The sequence below is a fragment of the Monodon monoceros genome, unplaced genomic scaffold, assembly GCF_005190385.1.
Source record: "Monodon monoceros isolate NGI ecotype Baffin Bay Population unplaced genomic scaffold, NGI_Narwhal_1 Super_Scaffold_21, whole genome shotgun sequence".
NCBI lineage: Eukaryota > Metazoa > Chordata > Mammalia > Artiodactyla > Monodontidae > Monodon > Monodon monoceros.
In genome coordinates, this window is record NW_021703778.1 from 75694912 (window position 1) to 75713367 (window position 18456).

Sequence of the window (18456 nt, forward strand, 5' to 3'; positions counted from 1 at the left end):
TGTGTGTGTGTGTGTGTGTGTGTGTGTGTGTGTGTGTGTGTGTGTGTTGCCACACACCTGGGGAACTTCCTCCTGGGGCTCCTGTAATAAGATAGGTTCAACCCTGTGTGAAGAAGGGGCCCTAGTGTTCAGCCTTTGAGATGAGGCCCCAACCCAGATGGTTATCAGGCTCAGTGTTCTTGGCTTCCGTTCCACCTTGTGAGGTCAACACCCTCTGCTTTGCTCTCCCACCATCCAAACCTGCTCCTGCCCAGAGATCTGCTGGTTAGAAGGGATCTAACAAAATCACTCCTAGAAGCAGCTGTTCATGACTAATAAGGGTGCCCATAGGGGACTGACGAGTTGAGAAGGGCCTTTTAGGCCTAGAGCCAAGTGCTAATGGTGGAATTTCAAACCAGGTCTCTGTGGCCCAAAACATTTTCTCGTCCAGCCTGCCAGTCTGACCTGCTGACACGAGAAGGCAGTTTTGGGCAGGAGAGAAAAGCTGTCCTGAGCAATCCACATCCACACCCAGTCACCTGGGGACTATAGGAGGGGGTTGGGGGTTAGGTAACTGGTGGACAGGGCTTGGGGACTTGTTTGGGGCCTGCAATGGCCCAGCTCCACATCATCAAGATGAAGGGTAATTGAGTAGCTGCTCTGGGCAAGGTACTTACTACTTGAAAGTCGGAGGTTGGCCTGAAACCCTCCCATTGAATGTGCACATCCCTGAGATTTGAAAGTCCCTCAAAAGGCAGGGAACATGTCCAGGCCTTTCTCTGGCTGGAAGAAACCTGTGGCAACCACAGCAGGTCTGTAAAGGCACAAACATTATGTCACTTAATCCTCTCCAGCCCCGTGAGGTGGACATCATCATTATCTCATTCCACAGGTGAGGAAACTGAGGCTCAGAGAGGTGGGGCTGATTCCTATTGCACCAGGTCAAGAGGCAGGGCAGCTGGCTGCCTGAGGTCATGGCACAGGCCTCCACCTTATCCCTGGTCAGAGTCTCCTGTGCTGGACTTCAGGAACCACCTCCCTGTCGTAGGAAAGTCAGGAATGTGGGCTTTTGAAGTCAAGGTTCGGCTCCTGGCACTGCTACATACTGGCCCCTTCTCTCCACCCAACAACACCACTCCTAAGGGCTGTCCCTGAACACTCGGTGGCTCCCTATCAACTGCAGCCCCTGCCGTCACCCTTCCCTCCGCCTGCTCTCCCCATGTCACTAGGCTCAGCCTGACGGGACACTCCACTGTCTCAACACCACTGCGCAGCTGCCCTCCCCTCCATCCTCACATTGGCCTTCCTGCCATCCTCCCATCCTTCAAAGGCCACTCCTCCAGGAAGATTTCCTCTGTAATTGGGGCAAATTATTTAACCTCTCCAAGCTTCAGATTGTACCTCTGGAAGAAAATGAGGCAACGACAAGAATCTGCTTCAGAAAGGGCATGGTGCGGCTTTCACTAAAGTAGATACCACCTCCCCGGGCCCAGCACGGTGGGCAGCCCACGCCCGAGGGCTCAAGCAGAAGGAGCTGCTTCAGCCTCTTCATTCATCATTCTGCTGATGGGAATCTGTGGTTCCCCTTTCTGAGCTCCCAGAGCACCCTTTGTCCCTGTCCTGTGCTCTGCTGAATTAGAAGAGTGACTTGGGGGCATCTCCCCCTCCTCCTGGCCTCCTCCATGGCCTCATCCTGAACCTCAAGGCCCAGGACAACATAGCTTGCCCCCTTGGCCATCAGAACACCCTGGGAGCTTTCCTCCTCAGCCCTGGGCAGCAGACCAGCCTCCTGGATATGTGTGTGTGATGGGGTGGGGGCAGGGCCTGGGCTGGGCTCCAACCCCCTTCCCAGCCCCGGTGAGAACGCTCATTATCTCCCTTCCATGTGAGCTAGGCCTTGGGGTGAAGCCAGCCCTCAGCCTTTGATGGGAGGAAGACTTAATTACCTTCAGAGGATAATGAGGGCAGATGAAAAGCACAGCCAGGCTCTTCCTCCCCAGCGCCTCTCCCCAGCCCTGCCCCAGCCTGCCCCCACTCCCACCTTCAGCTCCCCTCCTTGGACTCAAGTGAAGACCTTGTACGCTGGTCTGCAGTAGGATCCGGGCAGCCATGGTCTTCATGGGATGTCCAGATCACAGGGACCGCTCAGTGCCTGGAATCTTCCATTAGCACTTCCTGGGGGGCGTATCACAACAAGTGCTCCTACCCAATATGGAAGGAGCGGTCAGGATGTCCTAGATCCTGGGGTCCTTTGGAGGAGGAAGTGACAAAGCCAGACGTGAGGGTTTCTGGTTTGTATGATGGAATCCTGTTGGAACAGGAAACAAGGGACAAGTTTCTCAGAGGAGAGACTGGGTGGGTCATGGGCCTGCCTCCCTTGGGGCCTGCAGCTTTCTTCTGTCCAGTGGCCCCAGCACTCATTGTGCTCTTGGCTTGAAGTGGGCAGGGAGGAGGGGAAGGGGAGGGGAAATCGAAGGTGTCAAGCATGTCGAGTCAAGAATGACGAGAGGGAGGCGGGGACATGAGTAGAGAGCATCCTTGCAGAGCAGACCCAGCATCCTGGATTATTTCCCGTGAGTGGCACTGGGTGCTATACCTCGAGCTGGGGGCACTCCTCTGCTCTTCCCTCAGACACGTCACCGAGCTCAGCCCAAAGGAGAGGCCCTAACTGTGTGCTCTGAGCTCCAGTGCTGCACACAAGGTTGGGAGGGTGTTGTTGAGACTGAGGCCAGCCGGTCCTCCTAGCACCGGCACCTCCAGAGCAGGATGGGTGGAGAGGGGCCTGAGGGAGAACTTCTGCCTGGAATTGTGCCTGCTCCCATCCTGGTGCCTGAGCCCCCATCCCTTAGTGCTACTCCATTCCAGAGAGGCAGTTGGAGGAGTGGGGGTTTGGGGCTGCTTGGGTACAGGGCCCATTCTGCCATTGACTGGTTTTATGACCCTGGGCAAGTCACTCTGCTCTTAAGCCTTAGTGGCCTCATCACTAAAATGGGGATTGTAACAGTATCACATAGGGGGTCGTGATGAGGATTAAAAAAGATAACATATGGAAACTGCTTAGCATAAAGCCTGGCAAAGTGCAAATGCTCACAAACGTTAGCTATTCTTATGGTTGGTATTATTAATCCCACTGGGCAGTGTTTCTCAACTTTAAAAAAATTCCAGGCTTCCTTGCAATAAGCATACAAACCTCAAACTCCTCTTGTTAATGGTACAGGACTGAAAATGTCAAAGAAATAAAAGGTTGAGGCAAAAACAAATCAAAGCACTTATTATGTGGAATACGCCTTTTCAAACTAAAAAGCACCGCCCCTCCCCACACACACAACCAAGGCTCACACTGGGCGCAGGGGATGGGGGAGGTGAGAATAGCTTGGGCTGGATTTGTGGGGCCTTCAGGCAAACCAGAGAGAGGCCAGGCAAGGGCCTTGGAAGGCAAGGTGGCAGAGGGCCTGGAGCCCAGGGCAGCTCCCCTCTGGCAGGCGCCTCTCTCCCCTTGCCTGCCGTGCAGTGGCCTCTGGATCCCAGCCCAGCCTCCCAGCTCAGATAGCGATGACTTTGAGGGAACAGAGGGAAAGCTTTGGAATACAAATACCTTCGAACCCTCAGATCCCAGCCGGCGCCCCATTCTCATGCTAATGTGAGAGAGTTTAGAAATAGCTTGAAGGGGAAATTGCCCATGGTAGGAAACCCACCCCAAGCCTGGGCCCTGGGCACAGGGCCAGGGTCTCTAGGGTCTTTTCCAGCCTAGCCTCCTAGTACCCAGCTCCAGGATCCAGCCCTGCACCCAGCAAGTCCCCTGGCAGCTGGGTAGCTTCTACAGCTCAGGGTCTGTGAGTGGGACGTCGCCCCTTCCCAATCTCCCCATGCAAATAAATAACAGTCCACTTAAGGGTAACACCTGCCTTTCCCCCACCCCTCCTGTGCCCGAGGTGCTTCCTGCCTCTAGTTATCGCTTGTAGCTAGAGATGAGCCCATGGAAATGAGCTCACAGAAAGTGGCACTTTGCCCCAGATCTTGCAACTGTGGTGCCAGGATCCAAATCCAGGTGCGTGCATCCCAGGACTCCAGCCCCAAGGTCTTTTGCCTCCCCACTGTGTTCATGGGGCTGGTGGCCTTGGTGACCTGGTGAGCCACAAGGTGGCATCAGGGAGACCAGGTAGGTGATGGGGGTGAGGGTTGGCACAGGCTGAGATCCAGGCCCTGGGAGGTACAGGCATAGGCAGGATCCAGGTTCTGAAAGGGACCCAGAGAGGTGGCTCAGGTCCAGGAGGGGGCCTCCTGCAGTGCTAAATCTGAGTTCCCAGCCCAGGCCACGCTGGGGTGGGAGAGCAGACAGAGCTGGGCAGGAACGCTTAAAGGGATTGAAGTGGATTTTAGAAAGGCGATCTGCTGACCTTTTACGGGGTGTGCTGTGGGCAGGCCCTAGACCTAGACAATCCTTGCCTACTTCTCAGCTTGCTGAACTCCTACTTATCCTTCAAGGCCCAATTCAAACACCGCCTCCCCCGTGAAGCCCTCCCTGACTCTTCCTAGCTAACTCCCTCCTCTGTGCTCCCACTTTCCCAAACCTCTGTGGCATCACTTAGGTTTGGCTCTGCCTCCTCCCCTAGCCTGAGAAGTCCTTGAGGGAAGGATCCGTACCTGATTCATCTCTATGACTCCAGCATCCAGCACAGGGCCTGGCACTCAGTATGCCTCCAGAAATGTTTGTAAAATGAACGAGTGAGTGGGCAGGATGGTTCCAGTTGAGGAAGGCTGTCATCTCCACTCTTGTCTCCAACAAAAGGAAGCAGGGAGGCACTGCCCAGCATAGCGGATCTCTGTGTGCCCAGCACGTCTTCTCTGCTCATTTCTGGTTTCAGCCACAGCTGCAGTGCAGGGTTCCGGGTAAGCACAGGCTCACTCTATGCTGGCCATGTTCCCACTAGAGCACACCCCGGAGATGTTCCCGTTCCGCCTCAGGGCCTTGTACAATGCCAGGGAAGCCCGCTTGACCTGTGAACAAACACAGGCTGAAAGTGCAGGGGAACCTAACATGCTCTGACCACCCTCAACCAAGGTAAGACGGGAGCCACCCCGTAACTGCTCCAGCTCCCTGCCTCTCAGGCAGACCGTTCTGAAGACTGTGCACTTCTCAGGGGCCAAGGCACAAGGGAGCCTCCTCTCTGCCGTGAGGACCCTGCGGATGCTCCTTATGTCGACTGTGCCTCTTCCCCTGCTTGCTCTCCTGCTCTCAAACTTTCTGCCTCCAAGTTCTGGTCTTCGATTCTATTTTGGAGAAAGCCCTTCTCAAGACAGTGAGCTACCCAGTAGAAATGTCTTGACTGTGGACTCTCTCACTGTGCTCCGACCCTGATTCCAGGGGCTTCCTGTCCAACAAAATCCCATCGTGGCTTCCAAGGGTTCTCTGGGGTGTGTGTGAGGCTCCGTAGAGGAGAGTTACTCAGGGAATTATTTCCTGAAATTAAACTTCATGGTCCCCGAGGGAGGCAGTGAATGGGGCCTGGTGATGCTGGGGTGGGGTGCGGAGGGGGAAGTTGTTGGGGGTTTGATGGGAAAGCCATTTTGCCTAATAGTATTGTGCACATTAAACCAACAACTACAAGAGCAAAGGCGGGGGTGGGGGTGGGGGGTGGGGAGACACTGAGTAGAAATATGGCTGGAATGAGCTGGCAGGGAGGGGAGGGGTCTGAGGATTCAGTGGGAATAAAGTATTGCGGTTTAGGGATCCCTTGGCCAGGCAAGGACATCCCACCCCACCTCCGGCCAACTAGGGCATAGAGAAGATGGTAGGCAGAGGACAGGAACTGGGACTCAGCTGAATTGGCCATCTACTAAGGCCAGGCATGTACCAGGTGCTTTGCTGGATCCCACTCACTTATAAGCTACTTTACATGCACAAATCTGTGAGGTGGGCACTGTTGGAATCCTAATTTCCCACGACGGAACTGTACAGAGAGGCAAGTGACTTGCCCAAGGTCACACAGGTGTTTAACAGCCCCATCCACCAACAGCTGGGGATGAGCAGTAAAGGGGGAGAGGGGAATAGAGGCCATACCCCTATGGAGGGTGAGGGCTGGAGACAACTTTTGGAGGATCTGTGATGTTGACACAGACCCCATCCATGCAGCAAGCCAGCCACCCAGTAATGAATGCATTCATTTATTTATTCATTCCATCGCTTTCTCCAACATCTGGGCCTACGTAGTTCTAAAGACAGAACATGGCTTTGTGAAAGGAGAAGGCTGGGCCCTTGTGCGAGGAGGATGGAGAGTTCTAGGAGGATCAGAGGTATCAGAAAGGCTTCCTGGAGAAGTGGGGTGGGACTTTGAATGGGCTACTTTCCCTCTCTGGACCCAAGATGTCTCATCCAGAAAACAAGAAGTGGCATCCCTGCCCAGCTCCCTCCTTCTAGGGGCCACTGGGAGGATCTGGGAATATCGGAGGGTGTGCTGGAGAGTTTGGAAGGCTCAGAAAAGCACGAAGCCTGGAAAATGTACTTGGCTTAGCCTGGAGAGGTAAAGGCCACGCACTGTGGGGAGCATAGGAGGGTACCTCTCTCTGCTAGACCTGCCCAGTGTTCCTGGGGAGGGACTCTTGGGACCCTTCTCTCTCTGATCAAGTAGGCTAGGCTCCCAGTTGGCAGGACTCAGTTGGACAGACACAGCCCCCCTCCCCGCCCATGTTCCTGCTGTGCCAGCCACTGCCATGCCAGAAGCCTCAGACTCCGGGCAGCTCTGACCCAACTTCCTGCCAGCCGCCTGCCTGGGGTGCCTCCCAGGGCCTGACTTCCAAGATACAGAGCTTGATGGCTGAAAGGACCCCATCTGGATCCTGAGTCTCCATCCAAACTCCCAAAGTCCCATCAGCATCTCACATGGCATGAACATCCCCAATCCTTTCTGAGGAGGTTGCGATCTCAGTATAGGTCTCACGGGTCCATTGGCGATGATCTGCTCAACAAATGGTGGTGTTGGCTGTTATTCTGAATGGGGCGGTCATCCATCAGAGCTCAGAGGGTGACCAGGTGTGGGGTGCGGTGTGACCATGTTCAGAATTCAGCCGGCAGCTGCTGTCAAAAACTAATGTTTCCAGAACTTTGACTTTCCTTAGAGCAAGGTTCCAGGGGCTCTGGGACTACCTGCCGGGAACAGTGTAAGGTAATCCTTAAGAGAAGGGGCTGTGGAATCAGACAGGCTGGGTCCAAATTCTGGCTCACCACTTGCCAACTCTCACTTGGGCAACATCCTGGACTCTAAGCTTGAGTTGCTCACCTGTAAATGAGGATAAGGATATGTGCCTCGTAGGCTGGGAAGGCTGAATGAGATGAAAAGCCGCTGGCTCTGAGCCTGGCACACTGTGTCAGGAAACGTTAGCCTCTGTTATACACACGTCCACACACACATGTCCGCATCATTGTACAGGAGTCTCCGGGGCTCACCACTCTACGGCTGGCCCCACCACTGCCCTCCTGATTCAGAGGAGGGTCCGAGAGTCAGAGGGTCAGCCCGCCTTCTCAGCCCTAGCCAAGAGAGCCACCGAGTCCTGGGGACCTTAGCTGGAGGCAGGAAGCCTTGGGGTAAGGAAGGTTTCGGGGCAGGAGTCTCACTCCTTTGACGACCCTCAGCTTTTCTCCAAGGCTTGGGGAACTCTGCTTGGCTGCGGCCTGTGCTCTCTGCGGGACACATCAGCCCTGCAGCCCTGGCCCCTTCAGTTGCCAGTTCTGAGCTGAGGACCCCAGGCTTCTAGACGGCAGCTTGCTGGGTCTCCTCCCATATACCCTCTCCCACTTGCTGCCTGGGCTCCACAAGCCTCTTTCTCGCTTTGCCCCTGGCTAGCTTCTCAGCCCCTCCATCACAAGATTCCAGGATTCTTTCATTCTTTTTGGCTTCCTCTTTCCTCCCCCTCTCCTCCATTTGGATGTTTTCTAAGAGGACAGAATTCCAACCACCAGCCAGCCCTCCCTGCTCCAGCCAACAAAACCGATATCTCCTCTCTATTTTCCAAGAGGAGAAAAAGGCTGAAATCCAATGGGGGTGATGGGGATGACACAGGTGGGTTGGCAAGAGAGAGCTATGAGAAGCAGGAATGGGCTGGACCTGGGGGGCTCCCTTGGGACCTGGGCCACTGATCTTGGGTGGCTTAGCAGCTATCTTGTCAAAAACAAAGGATATACTCAGTAATCCCAGATCCCCTCTTCCTGTCCCAAGACCCCAGTCTAATCAGAAAAGCATCATGGATTCAAAGCAAGAACACTAGGGACAATCCCAGCCCTGCATCTTCCAGGCTGAGTAGCCTGGAGTGAGTTACTTAACCTCTCTGTGCTCCAGTTTCCTTATTTGTAAGAATGGGCTGCTGTGGGGAGTGAACAAGCACTGGGCACAGGACCTAGAACGTGGCAAGTTCCGCATAATTGTTAGCTATTATTATCTGCACTGGTAGACCCCAAATGTTTCTGACAGCCCACTCCTATCAGTAAAAAATTTAAGGACACCTCCAGTATATATAGATATGAATTCATTCGTAAATTATATGCTTGTATTTCTGTGCTAATGTATTCTGTTTGTTATAAAATGGATACAAAATAGTAGTTTTAAAAGGATCAGATTAAAAAAATCAAATATAAATAGAAGTTCTATAACTTTCTTTCCACACTCCAGTGAATCCTCTTGTGCCCCGCCGCCGGGAGCAGGAACAGTACTTTGGAGACCACTTCGTGTACTTCATGGCCTGCGTCAATTGTAGCGATTTGGGCAGCAGCCCTTTCAGAAAAGCTTCTGCCAGGGCTGATGTGAGAGGGGTTGCTCCGGGGCCCCCACGTGGGAGCCAGGGAGTGCTAATGTGGGTGATTAAATCATTTGCAAGAATCCATTTAGAACAGCAGCCGTGTCTAACATGGGGTGTGATGACTGCCTACTGCTCCACAAATAGAAAGGTGGCCAGGGAGGCCGTTGGTGGGACATATTCCAAGGGCATGGGGTAGGCACAGGCAGGCTCACCCTTGCTACTCGGTGTCTTCTTGCTGCAGTTAGCCCCCCAGGCTCTGAGCCTGCTCGTGCAATGGATCAGTCTGGCCCTTCCCTGCCCAAACGCAAAGTCCTCTCCTGCCTCTGAATCAGTCCCTCCTCTTCCAGGAGGCCATCGCTGACGGCCCTTTTCTCGTTAATCACCCCCTGGAACAAGTTCTCTAGGTTTGAATCTTCCTCCCTCCCTCCCTCTCTTTCTCTTTCCTTCCCTTTCTTTCCTCTAATAACAGCTGTGCCCCCAGCCTGGCTCTGTTCCGTGTATGCCATGTAAAGCGAACCCGTTGTTTTTGCTCTCCCACCATCAGTTCCCCACTTCTTCTGGAAACCACAGCCATCTTTTCCTTTTGTGAAACTTCCCTTCTCTCACTTCAGTCTATGAGGTCTGGGTGGAGTTGAGCCCACCCCTATGCTTCTAAGAATGGGCATATCACTCAGGCCTAGCCAATTAGAGTCACAGTGGTGGTCACATGATCCATCCTGGTCCAACGAGATCCTGCTCTGGGACTCTTACTGGAACCACTGAGAAAGAGGTGCCCTCCACCGCAATTGCTAAGTTAATAAATTGGGAACTACTGGGGACTATTTGACATCACAAGGGGAGGTGGCACAGAGGAAATCATATGGATTCCTGATGACCTCAGCTGAGCCACTGATTCAACTATTCCTGAAACTTACTCCTTTATGTGAGCCAGTAAATTTTTCATGCATAGACCATTTCGTGTTTTTTTAAAATCAAATATACCTGACAGTTTTGACCAAAACACTCACTACCTCCTGTGATTGTTGTAATATTTTCCCAACCAGTCTCCCAGCTCCTCCCCTTGCCCTCTCCAGCCTACTCTCCACACTGCAGCAGGCTCAACACCCTGTGTCCTCACTGTGGCCTTTAAGGCCCTTGATGACCTGCTTCTCCTTACCAACCTGACCTCGCCTCCTATTCCTTTCCTCTTCCCTCATTCTGTTCCAGCCACACCGGTCTCCTTGCTGCTTCTCAGCAAATGCTGGGCACACCCGCATCTCTGGGCCTTTGCATTTGTGGTTTCTTCTGCTTGTTATAGCCCTTATGCCTAGATGACTCTGAAGACTTACTCCATGACTGCTCTTCCATCTCATCTCAAATGGCACGGTTTCTGATCAGCCAGTAGCACAGAGCAACCTTCCCACCCCCTCCCCTCCATCCCTCCCTATTTCCTTAGTCTGCTTTATTTCTCTATAGCACTTGTACTGAATTGCTCAATTGTTTACTGTCTGTCTCTGCCAGCTAGAGTGTATGCTCCATAAGGGCAGGTCTTTGCTTTATTCACTGAGGCATCCCCAGGCCTAGAACTGAGCCTAACACACAGCAGGTGCTCAGTAAACATTGGTTGAATGAATGTGCTTCTATTACTGTCCCATGAGGCTGAGCCCTGTCTCTCCTTGGCCTCGATCTCCAGGAGAGGGGCTGAGGGCTCCTCCTCCATCTCTCCCACTGGTCGATCCATCAAGTTATGGCTGGTCCCCTTCCATCCTGCATTCTCCTTCAAAATTTTAGCACATTTGTAATTACTTGTGTCGTGGGGGATGGGATAGGGAGAGTCTTAAGTGCTCAAAACAAGTTTGTTAATGAGACTCCAGACAGCACTGGTCAAGGCAGTCCCTTCCAAGGTATCCAAGTCAGTTTTGAAAAAGCAGGCAGCTGCTTTGCTCCCTAATTACCAGCCTTACTATGGACATCCTCAGAAGATACCTCTTTCCTAATTAAAACAGCAGGGTGATTGCAGGCTCTGAGCAGCATCCTGTACCTCTCCTGGCAGGAGCTAGAGGCAGGCAAAGGTGTTTCATTAGAAAAGAATTGAGGAAGGGGGGCAGTCGTGGTGCCCGCCACCTCCTAGAAGGGTAATTTGGAGGCCTGCAATTTAGATGCAAAATGAAACAGCAAATACAAGAATGAAATAATTAAGTCTCTGATCTGTCTCCCTATCTCAGGGCCCAGGCCTCACCTGGCCAATCCTCCTCCCACTCTCTCCTGCATAGCCATAAACTCCAGCTAAGAGGCAGCTCTGCCGAGCACCTGCTCAAGTAACCTTTGGCCTCCCTTTGTGAATAGGCAGGTGGTGGCTCAGGGGTGGCCCTGGGACTATGTGGAGTCCCTCTCCTTCCTGAAAGACATAACACCTTGGCCCACACCAGCCTCAAGGTCTTGGGGCTTATTTGGCTTGTTGGGGTTGCTGGATGTGACACGGCCCACTTACTGCACTCCCAATAACCCATTCTCTCCCTTTTTTCTTAGTAAGAGAACCTCCGTTTTATTCCAGGTAGCAAGATACCCAGCTGGAAGACTACATTTCCCAGCCTCCCTTGCACCTAGAGGTCACCAATGACATATAAGCAGAAGTTGTAGTGTGGACGTTTGGAATAGTCCTTAAGCGGAAGATAGACAGATGACACATGCCCTTTTACACTATCTGCCTGATTTCTGCTTCTTGCCTGGAATGTGGATGTGATGCTTGGAGCTCAAGTAGCCATTTTGGACCCTTGAAGATGAATGCTATATGGTAAGGTTAGTGGGTCAAAAGATAGAAGGAACACAGATCCCTGATCATTAGGGACCTACAACACCACCTTGGACTGCTTAAATCCAGACGTCTCATTTGAGAGAATGAAGCTCTAATTTGCTTAAGCCACTGTTTCTGTTATTAGCAGCCGAATGCAAATCCTAACTAATGCACTGACCTCTTTGAGAATGTGATAAAAGATGGGACCCCACTCCACAGGCACATGTATCTGCAAGCAGGCATGGGCACATGTGCACACATACAAACACACATGCACGCACACACACACACACATTATTTTGCACAAAATTTCAGTGCGGGAGAAGCAGTCACAGACATTCTTTAAGAAAGGAGTTCAACCATCTCCTTAGCCTACCACCCCAGGTTTTAGTCACTGTGGCTCACTATTTCTGGGGCCTTGAGGGTGCAAATCCATGATCTGGCATCTATAATTTGCTTTATTGACAGCCTTTTTGCTTCTAGTGCTATTAGATCAAATTTCTGCATCATGGAATAGAAGAGAACCTAGGACCTGCCCTTGCCAAGTCCTAGGGGAAAATAGACTCACACAGCCTGGTTTATTACCAGTATAGATGGGATAAAATCTGGGTCCATGGAGGGTCGTAGACAGGAAGTGCTCTGGATCTTAGAGAAGGCAGCAGCCTGTAGGAACTAGAGGGGATTTCCTGGAGGAAGAGGGAACCCTGGACCTGGAAGGACCAGCTGGGGGCAGCAAGCCTTGAGAAGGAGAGATGCAGGGGGGACAGAGGCCACCTGAAGGCAGAGACTAAGATAACACAATGCTAAAGGGACCTTGATCTCTGTGTCCACAGGGAACTGAATGGGAGGAATGCCCTCATCTGAAAGTACAGAGATCACAGACCAAGCCCTGGTGGGAGACCAAGGAATGTGAATTCAGTCTTTTTCCTAAGAGCATGAGGGAGAACCTCACCCATGGGTCTGGCCAGTGGGACCTAGGACCAGAGAGCATGTGGGCCATTTCAGAGATACCAGAAGTCTTCATACTTCTCACTCTGCACCTGGTGCCTCTCTGTGGGGCTCTGAGGAAGTTAACCTACCTGGTCCCACTTCCTTGCCCTCAGGTCAGGGACTCGAGGAAGCAACCATGAACTCGGGACACCCCAACCTTTACCTCCAGTCCTGGCTCTGCCACCTCTTCCCTTACGTGCGTTTCTTCCACTCTCTCTTCTCTTCCATCCACAGACCCCCGTGCTCTGGGCTCTCAAAGAACTCAGGGACGGTGGCATTCAAGGCCCACAGGTTGAAGTCATTCCTTTCAGCCTCGATGAGAAATCTGCTCCAGTGCAACTTGGGCCAGCTCAGAGGCCCTTCCTCCCATGGCTAACTGCTCTGAAAAGCCTTCCTCTCTCACCTGTCCTTCCTCCTCCACAGCCCCGCCCCCAGCCAGGTGATGGAGGTCAGAGAGACATAAAGAACCTAAGGATTCCAATTAATTTTTAATTGAAACTTGAAATCCTTAATTGCAGCTGAAACACTATCACTAGTGAAGGCATGATGGTGGGGGTGGGGGTGGGGGTGACCCAGTTAGAGATGCTCGGCCCCTGCTGGGCTGGGCACTCTGACCAGTTACCCGAGGATGCCCTGGCAGAGTAGTTCCACCTCAGGCCCTGGGCTGCCCCTTTGGTGGCCAGAGGCCGGCACTTTGGCCTGTCCTCTGGGGAGGGCTGCCTGAAAAGTCCCATTTGTCAGTATCTCATTATGGCCATAGAGGTCCTGACAGGACAGAGCAGCAGGCTCCATCTGGCCAATTATAGCCCTCTACTGGAGCAGGGCCCAGATGCAGGAGCTTTCTGGGGTAGAAGGCCTCTGGGGGCCCTCGCAGGAGAGCAGGGCTCTTTCCAGGGAGGCCCAGGCCCAGCAGAGGTGGCCTAGGTGACTGGTTAGAGATTAGAGCCTAAACTGTACTCAGCTGGGAGGGTGGATGCAGGGCAACCTGGAAGCGGGCTGACCAATTGTCCTGAAACTCAGGGGTTTCCTGGAATGTGGGACTTTTCTTGATAAAACAAGGAGAGCCTCAGGCAAACTATGATGAGTTGGTCACCCTAGTGGGAAGCAATTAGCGACTTTGACAGCACTAGTTTTGGGGAGTAACTGCCTTGGGGCTCCTTCTGGGTGGTGGGACCTCCTAATTATAGGAAGGAGGGGCTGCCCCTTCTCCCACCTGGCTCCTTGACCTCTAGAGGCCAACACTGTGACCAACAGGGCCTGTCAGTGCCCCTAGTATCCTTGGCTAGACTCACTCATGCATTCTGCCCAGCCACCTATATCTCATCCACTTGGAGGGGGAGACATACGTGGCCTCTGGCCCTCCGTTCCACAAGCAGCTCGATATTTATCTGGAGTAAGGCATGTGCCTGGTCTGAGCCTCAGTTTCCCCATCTGCCTTTCCCCTTGCCCAGGAGTGGCCTGGACCAGGTGGGGATGTGGCTGGGCCGAGGGGCTCCAGACCAGGAGGAGGCTGGGGATGGACTGCGTGGGCCTCCAAGCCTGTCAGAGTATGGAGCTCTCAGAGTGCGGGAGAGAAACCCCCCCCCTACCCCAGGCTGTGACAGGGGCGGGTCGTCCAGGGAAGGAGCCCGCAGTGAGGTCCGCCTGCTGCCCCCTCCCAGGCTGCATTTGCAAACTCTTCAGGGAAGACAGCTGGTTCTCCACAGGAGCTATTACCTGAGACCTGCCAGCTAATGACAGCAGAAAGCCTGCAAGTTGGCTCCCCTCCCTGGGCTTGCCTGGAAGCCTGCTTGGGGCTGCTGGGCAGGAGTGGGGGCTGGGTGGGATGGGGGCAGAGGGGCCTGGGCTGGGCTGGGCTAGAGGTAGCAGCTGGGGTAGGGGCAGGGACTAGAGGGGTGGGAGGATTGGGGAGGATGGGGCTTTATGGAGAGTTGGAGGAGGGTCCGCCAGGCAAGCTCTGCCTAGGAACCCAACCCCTGCTTCCTTTCCACTCACTCATTCGTTCATTCACTCATTTTATTCAGCAGAGTCTTGCTGAGCAGCTGCCACCCACAGGCCCCGTTCTGGGTGCTGGGAGATCTCAGGAAGGAAACAGACCAAAGCCAGAATACGTGTCCCTGGAGCACCCTTTCTCCAGGTGACAGTCTCCCCTGTAGTGTGGTTCCCAGAGCCCCCTGGCCAGGCCTCCTCCCTGGCAGCACCCCTAACTTCTCCATTTCCAGTCCAGGTCTGCTGTAAGGCAGATGCAGTGGCCTTTGGAGCCTGAGGAGGGAGACGGGGCCTGCCTGTCCCTGCATGTCATTCCCTCAATCTCCCTGGCCCCGAATGAGGCCTGATGCGGCCAAAGCCGCTTCACACTGAGCTGTAGTTCCCACCCCAGGGCTTACCAGGCACCCCAACTACCCAGGAACCCCTCCAGGATGCCTCAGGCTCCACACTCCGTACCGTCAAAACTTACCTGTCCTGGTCCTTTCCCTTCAGGCTGTCCTGGGAGTCCACAGGGCTCAAGGGATTGATGAAACAACCAAATACACGTTCACGATTCAACCATGCATGGTGCACCTTCACGCGCCTCCAAAGCCCTGCTGCCCTTGAGGAAATTGGAGGCAAGTGGGGAGAGGGGCCGGGGTCCTTAGAACAGTACCATTTGAACATTGCACCTGAGTAACATTGAACCCCTATGATATGCCGGGTGCAATACTTGGCACTTTTCGTAGATTACCTATTTATACTCATGAGAATTCTATGGAGTAGGTACCGCCCTATCCCCATTTTACAGATGAGGACCCTGGGATACAGGGAGGTTCCCTAACTTGCCCGTGATCATCTGGTTAGGGGTGGCGAGCTTTCACACAAGCCCAGGGATCTCACTACTGAGCCCACACTTCTAAGGCCCACACTGTGCTCTCCGGAGAGGCACAGAGGGCACAGCAGGGCAAGGGTATGACAGGTGAGGAGGAAGGCATGTCAGCTCCTCCGTGCTTGGAGGGCAGGGTTCCTGTGGGCGGGGTACTCAGCAAAGGCTCCTACAGGAGGATGCTCCTCAAGGGCACACCCTTGACCCACTCCCTGCCCGTGACCCACTCCCAGTGCAGAGCCCTGCACAGCCTCTGCTCCCTTGGAAGGCTGAATGAAAGAACATGATGTGGGTCTGCCGCTGGCCCTCCCAGGACATGTAGTTTGCTCAGAGATGAAGAGCAAGGGCATTATCAGGAAGGGGAACAGTATGAACTAAGGCCTGGAGGTGAGGGTGACTGGTGGGGCATTCCTGGAGAGGAAGAGAATTCCTGACTTGGTCGGGGAGGGGTGCTCAGCACACACAGGCCAGGGTCAAATCGACCTGGTCTGGCTGAGGCAAAGGGAGATGCTGGAAGTCATGCCGCTAAGTCAGCCAAGAAGTGATCTCTGCCTTGGCCTGAATTTAGCCCATGGACCTGAGAATCTGGGAATAGTTGGGCTAAAAAGGCCTTCACAGATCAGGTGGCCCAACACACCTTGTGCTTGTGGGAAATAGGGGGTCCGGGGAGGGAAGGGCAGCTCGTGGGCCTCCCCACCTCCTTCTGCTGGTGTGTGGTCCTCCCAGGGGAACAGCAGGCAGGAAACATTGTCTGATGTTTCCAACCATCCAGGAGGAACCCTGAAAAGACAGATCCTCGAGAGAGGTATAAACTAAGGCCTAGAAAGGACAGAGGCGGACCTCCTGGCCCCTGACTGCCTGCTTTGGTCCCTCGCAGGCAAAACTCTTTTTCAGTCCACACCTTTGCTCAGCAGCCCCCGTACCAGGAATGACCTCCCCTTTCCTTTCTATCTCTCCAAATCTCCCTTGTATTGGCTGGACCTTTATCTGTGGTTGGACCCAGCCCCAGGCTCTGCTTCCTCCAAGAATTCTTCCAAGATCGCCCCCACCTGCCAACCTCTCACTTCCTTGAGTGCCTCCCAGCCTGAGTCTGTTCTGCTGAAATGATGGGACTGTGTGAAATCGGGATTTCTTCCTCTGTCCTTCCACAGGCCTGTGCTCCTCCCCTGCCATGCTCTGAGCTCCCCCAGGTGATGAGTCTATCACAGGCTGCTCTTCGATCCTTCCCCCTTCCCCCTCCCCCAGAGCAATCATGCTGGAGAGGAGAAGGCCACTAAGCTCTGGTCTCCAGGGGAAGCCAAAGCAGGGCCCCTCCACTCCGTCCTGCCTGCCTTCGTCACCTGAATGGCAGAGAGATGGCTTCTTCTCCTGGAGTGGGACGACCAGGCTTTAGGCATGAGATTAGTTGCCCCTTAACCTCCATGACTTCATTCACCCCCCAGATCAGCCCCCTCCCCAGCCCTTCGTGGATCATCTCTGGGTCAGACAAGCACATGTGGTTATTAGGCCAGAGTCTTTAACACACCCCTACGGGGGCTGTAGCATCACTCCATATCCTGCCTGGGCTGGTCAGAATCTGTGTCTCTTTAGGTCAGCAGTGCCTGGTGCCAGAGGTTCTGACACCAGGCCTAAAGCTGGATGAGCAGAACAAAGGCTGGACAGTTCCTCTTCGGCCATATGGACACGGGACCAGCCTTTGCTTTCCACCCTGGCGGCTGAGTCTTTTGTCTGGGGCTGCATCGCGTCACCCGCGTACCCTCCCTCCCTCCGTGTGATTTTCTTCTCCTCCTTCTCCCCCCTCCTCCCCCCACTTCCTTGTATCTCAGGATTGCATGAGTCACTTCACTTTGAGCTGCCAGATGTCGAATGCAATTGGTCTCAGAGTAGAGGCCAATTTTTTCCCTTTATTCAAAGAGAGCCCAGGGCTGATGGAAGCCCCCAACACTGTCCTCCTGGATTTTTTTATGAGGGTGGGGTTGGCTGTGCCAGCTAGCACCACACCTCTGGGGTTCTGGCCAGCGCCCCCTCCATTCCCAGCTTGGGAAGCCACTTGTCCTCCCACTGGCCCCGGGCAGGGGGCCAGGCCAGCTCTTTGCCATCCAGGGCACGCTCAGAGCCGGTGCCATCTCCCAGCCCCTCAGCAGTGCCAGTCTGAGAGGAGCCAGGGCCCGGGACCCACCCCCGCTCCACCCAGGGAGTTTTCAGTGAGAGCCTCCTGTGCACCAACTTCATGCTGGTGCTGTGGAGGAGACAGGAAAAAATAAAGAAGGCCCTCGCCTTCAAGGAATTGGCAGTCTGTTTAGGGAGACAAAATTCGTACAAACAGTGGTTCATGTTTTCCAGTCTGGATCGTGCTTCTTACTTCCACACAATCTCATTTAGTTCTCACAGCTCTTCAATGTGGTGTTATTATCTTCACTTGACAGACGGAAAAAACGGGGCTGGGGAGGTTAAGCGACTCATCCAAGGTCACAAGGTCACATGGGTGGTGGTGGTGGAGCTGAGCCCCACCCCACATGCATCCATTGGGCCCCCAGCCTCGCTATCATGGTCAGGGTGAAGAGGAGGCAGGGACAGCTTCCGGGAGGCGGGCCCACTGTCCTGTCTGCCCCGGCCGAGGCTGGGCTCTGCTCCTTTGCCCTGAGGATCTATGTGTCTTGAGCAATTCTAGAGGCGCTTGGCAGGCCAGAGAGATTGTATGTCGGGGAGTATGGAAGTGGGAGTTAGAGAGACTTTCTTAGTTTGAGTTCCTTTGAAAGCAAAACTTGAGACCAGGACTTTGGTGCTTGTGGTGTATTTGGGAGGGAATCTCAGGAAGCAGGAGTAGGGGAGTGGGGAGAGAGAGAGAGGGGGAAAGGCAGAGAAGCTGATATAAAGGAGCATTAGCAGAGAAGCCAAGGTGGGGTTTGGGGCTCCACTCCCCTGTGACCTCTCCACTGTCTGCCAAAAAGACGGAAGGCTGGGACAGTTATCCACTGGCTCCCATCCCCCATTGGCTGGGCGGTTGCCCCAAAGGGGTGTTCACGCCTCTGCAGTCCAGCAGGCTCTTGTGGCCTCAGAAAGAAAC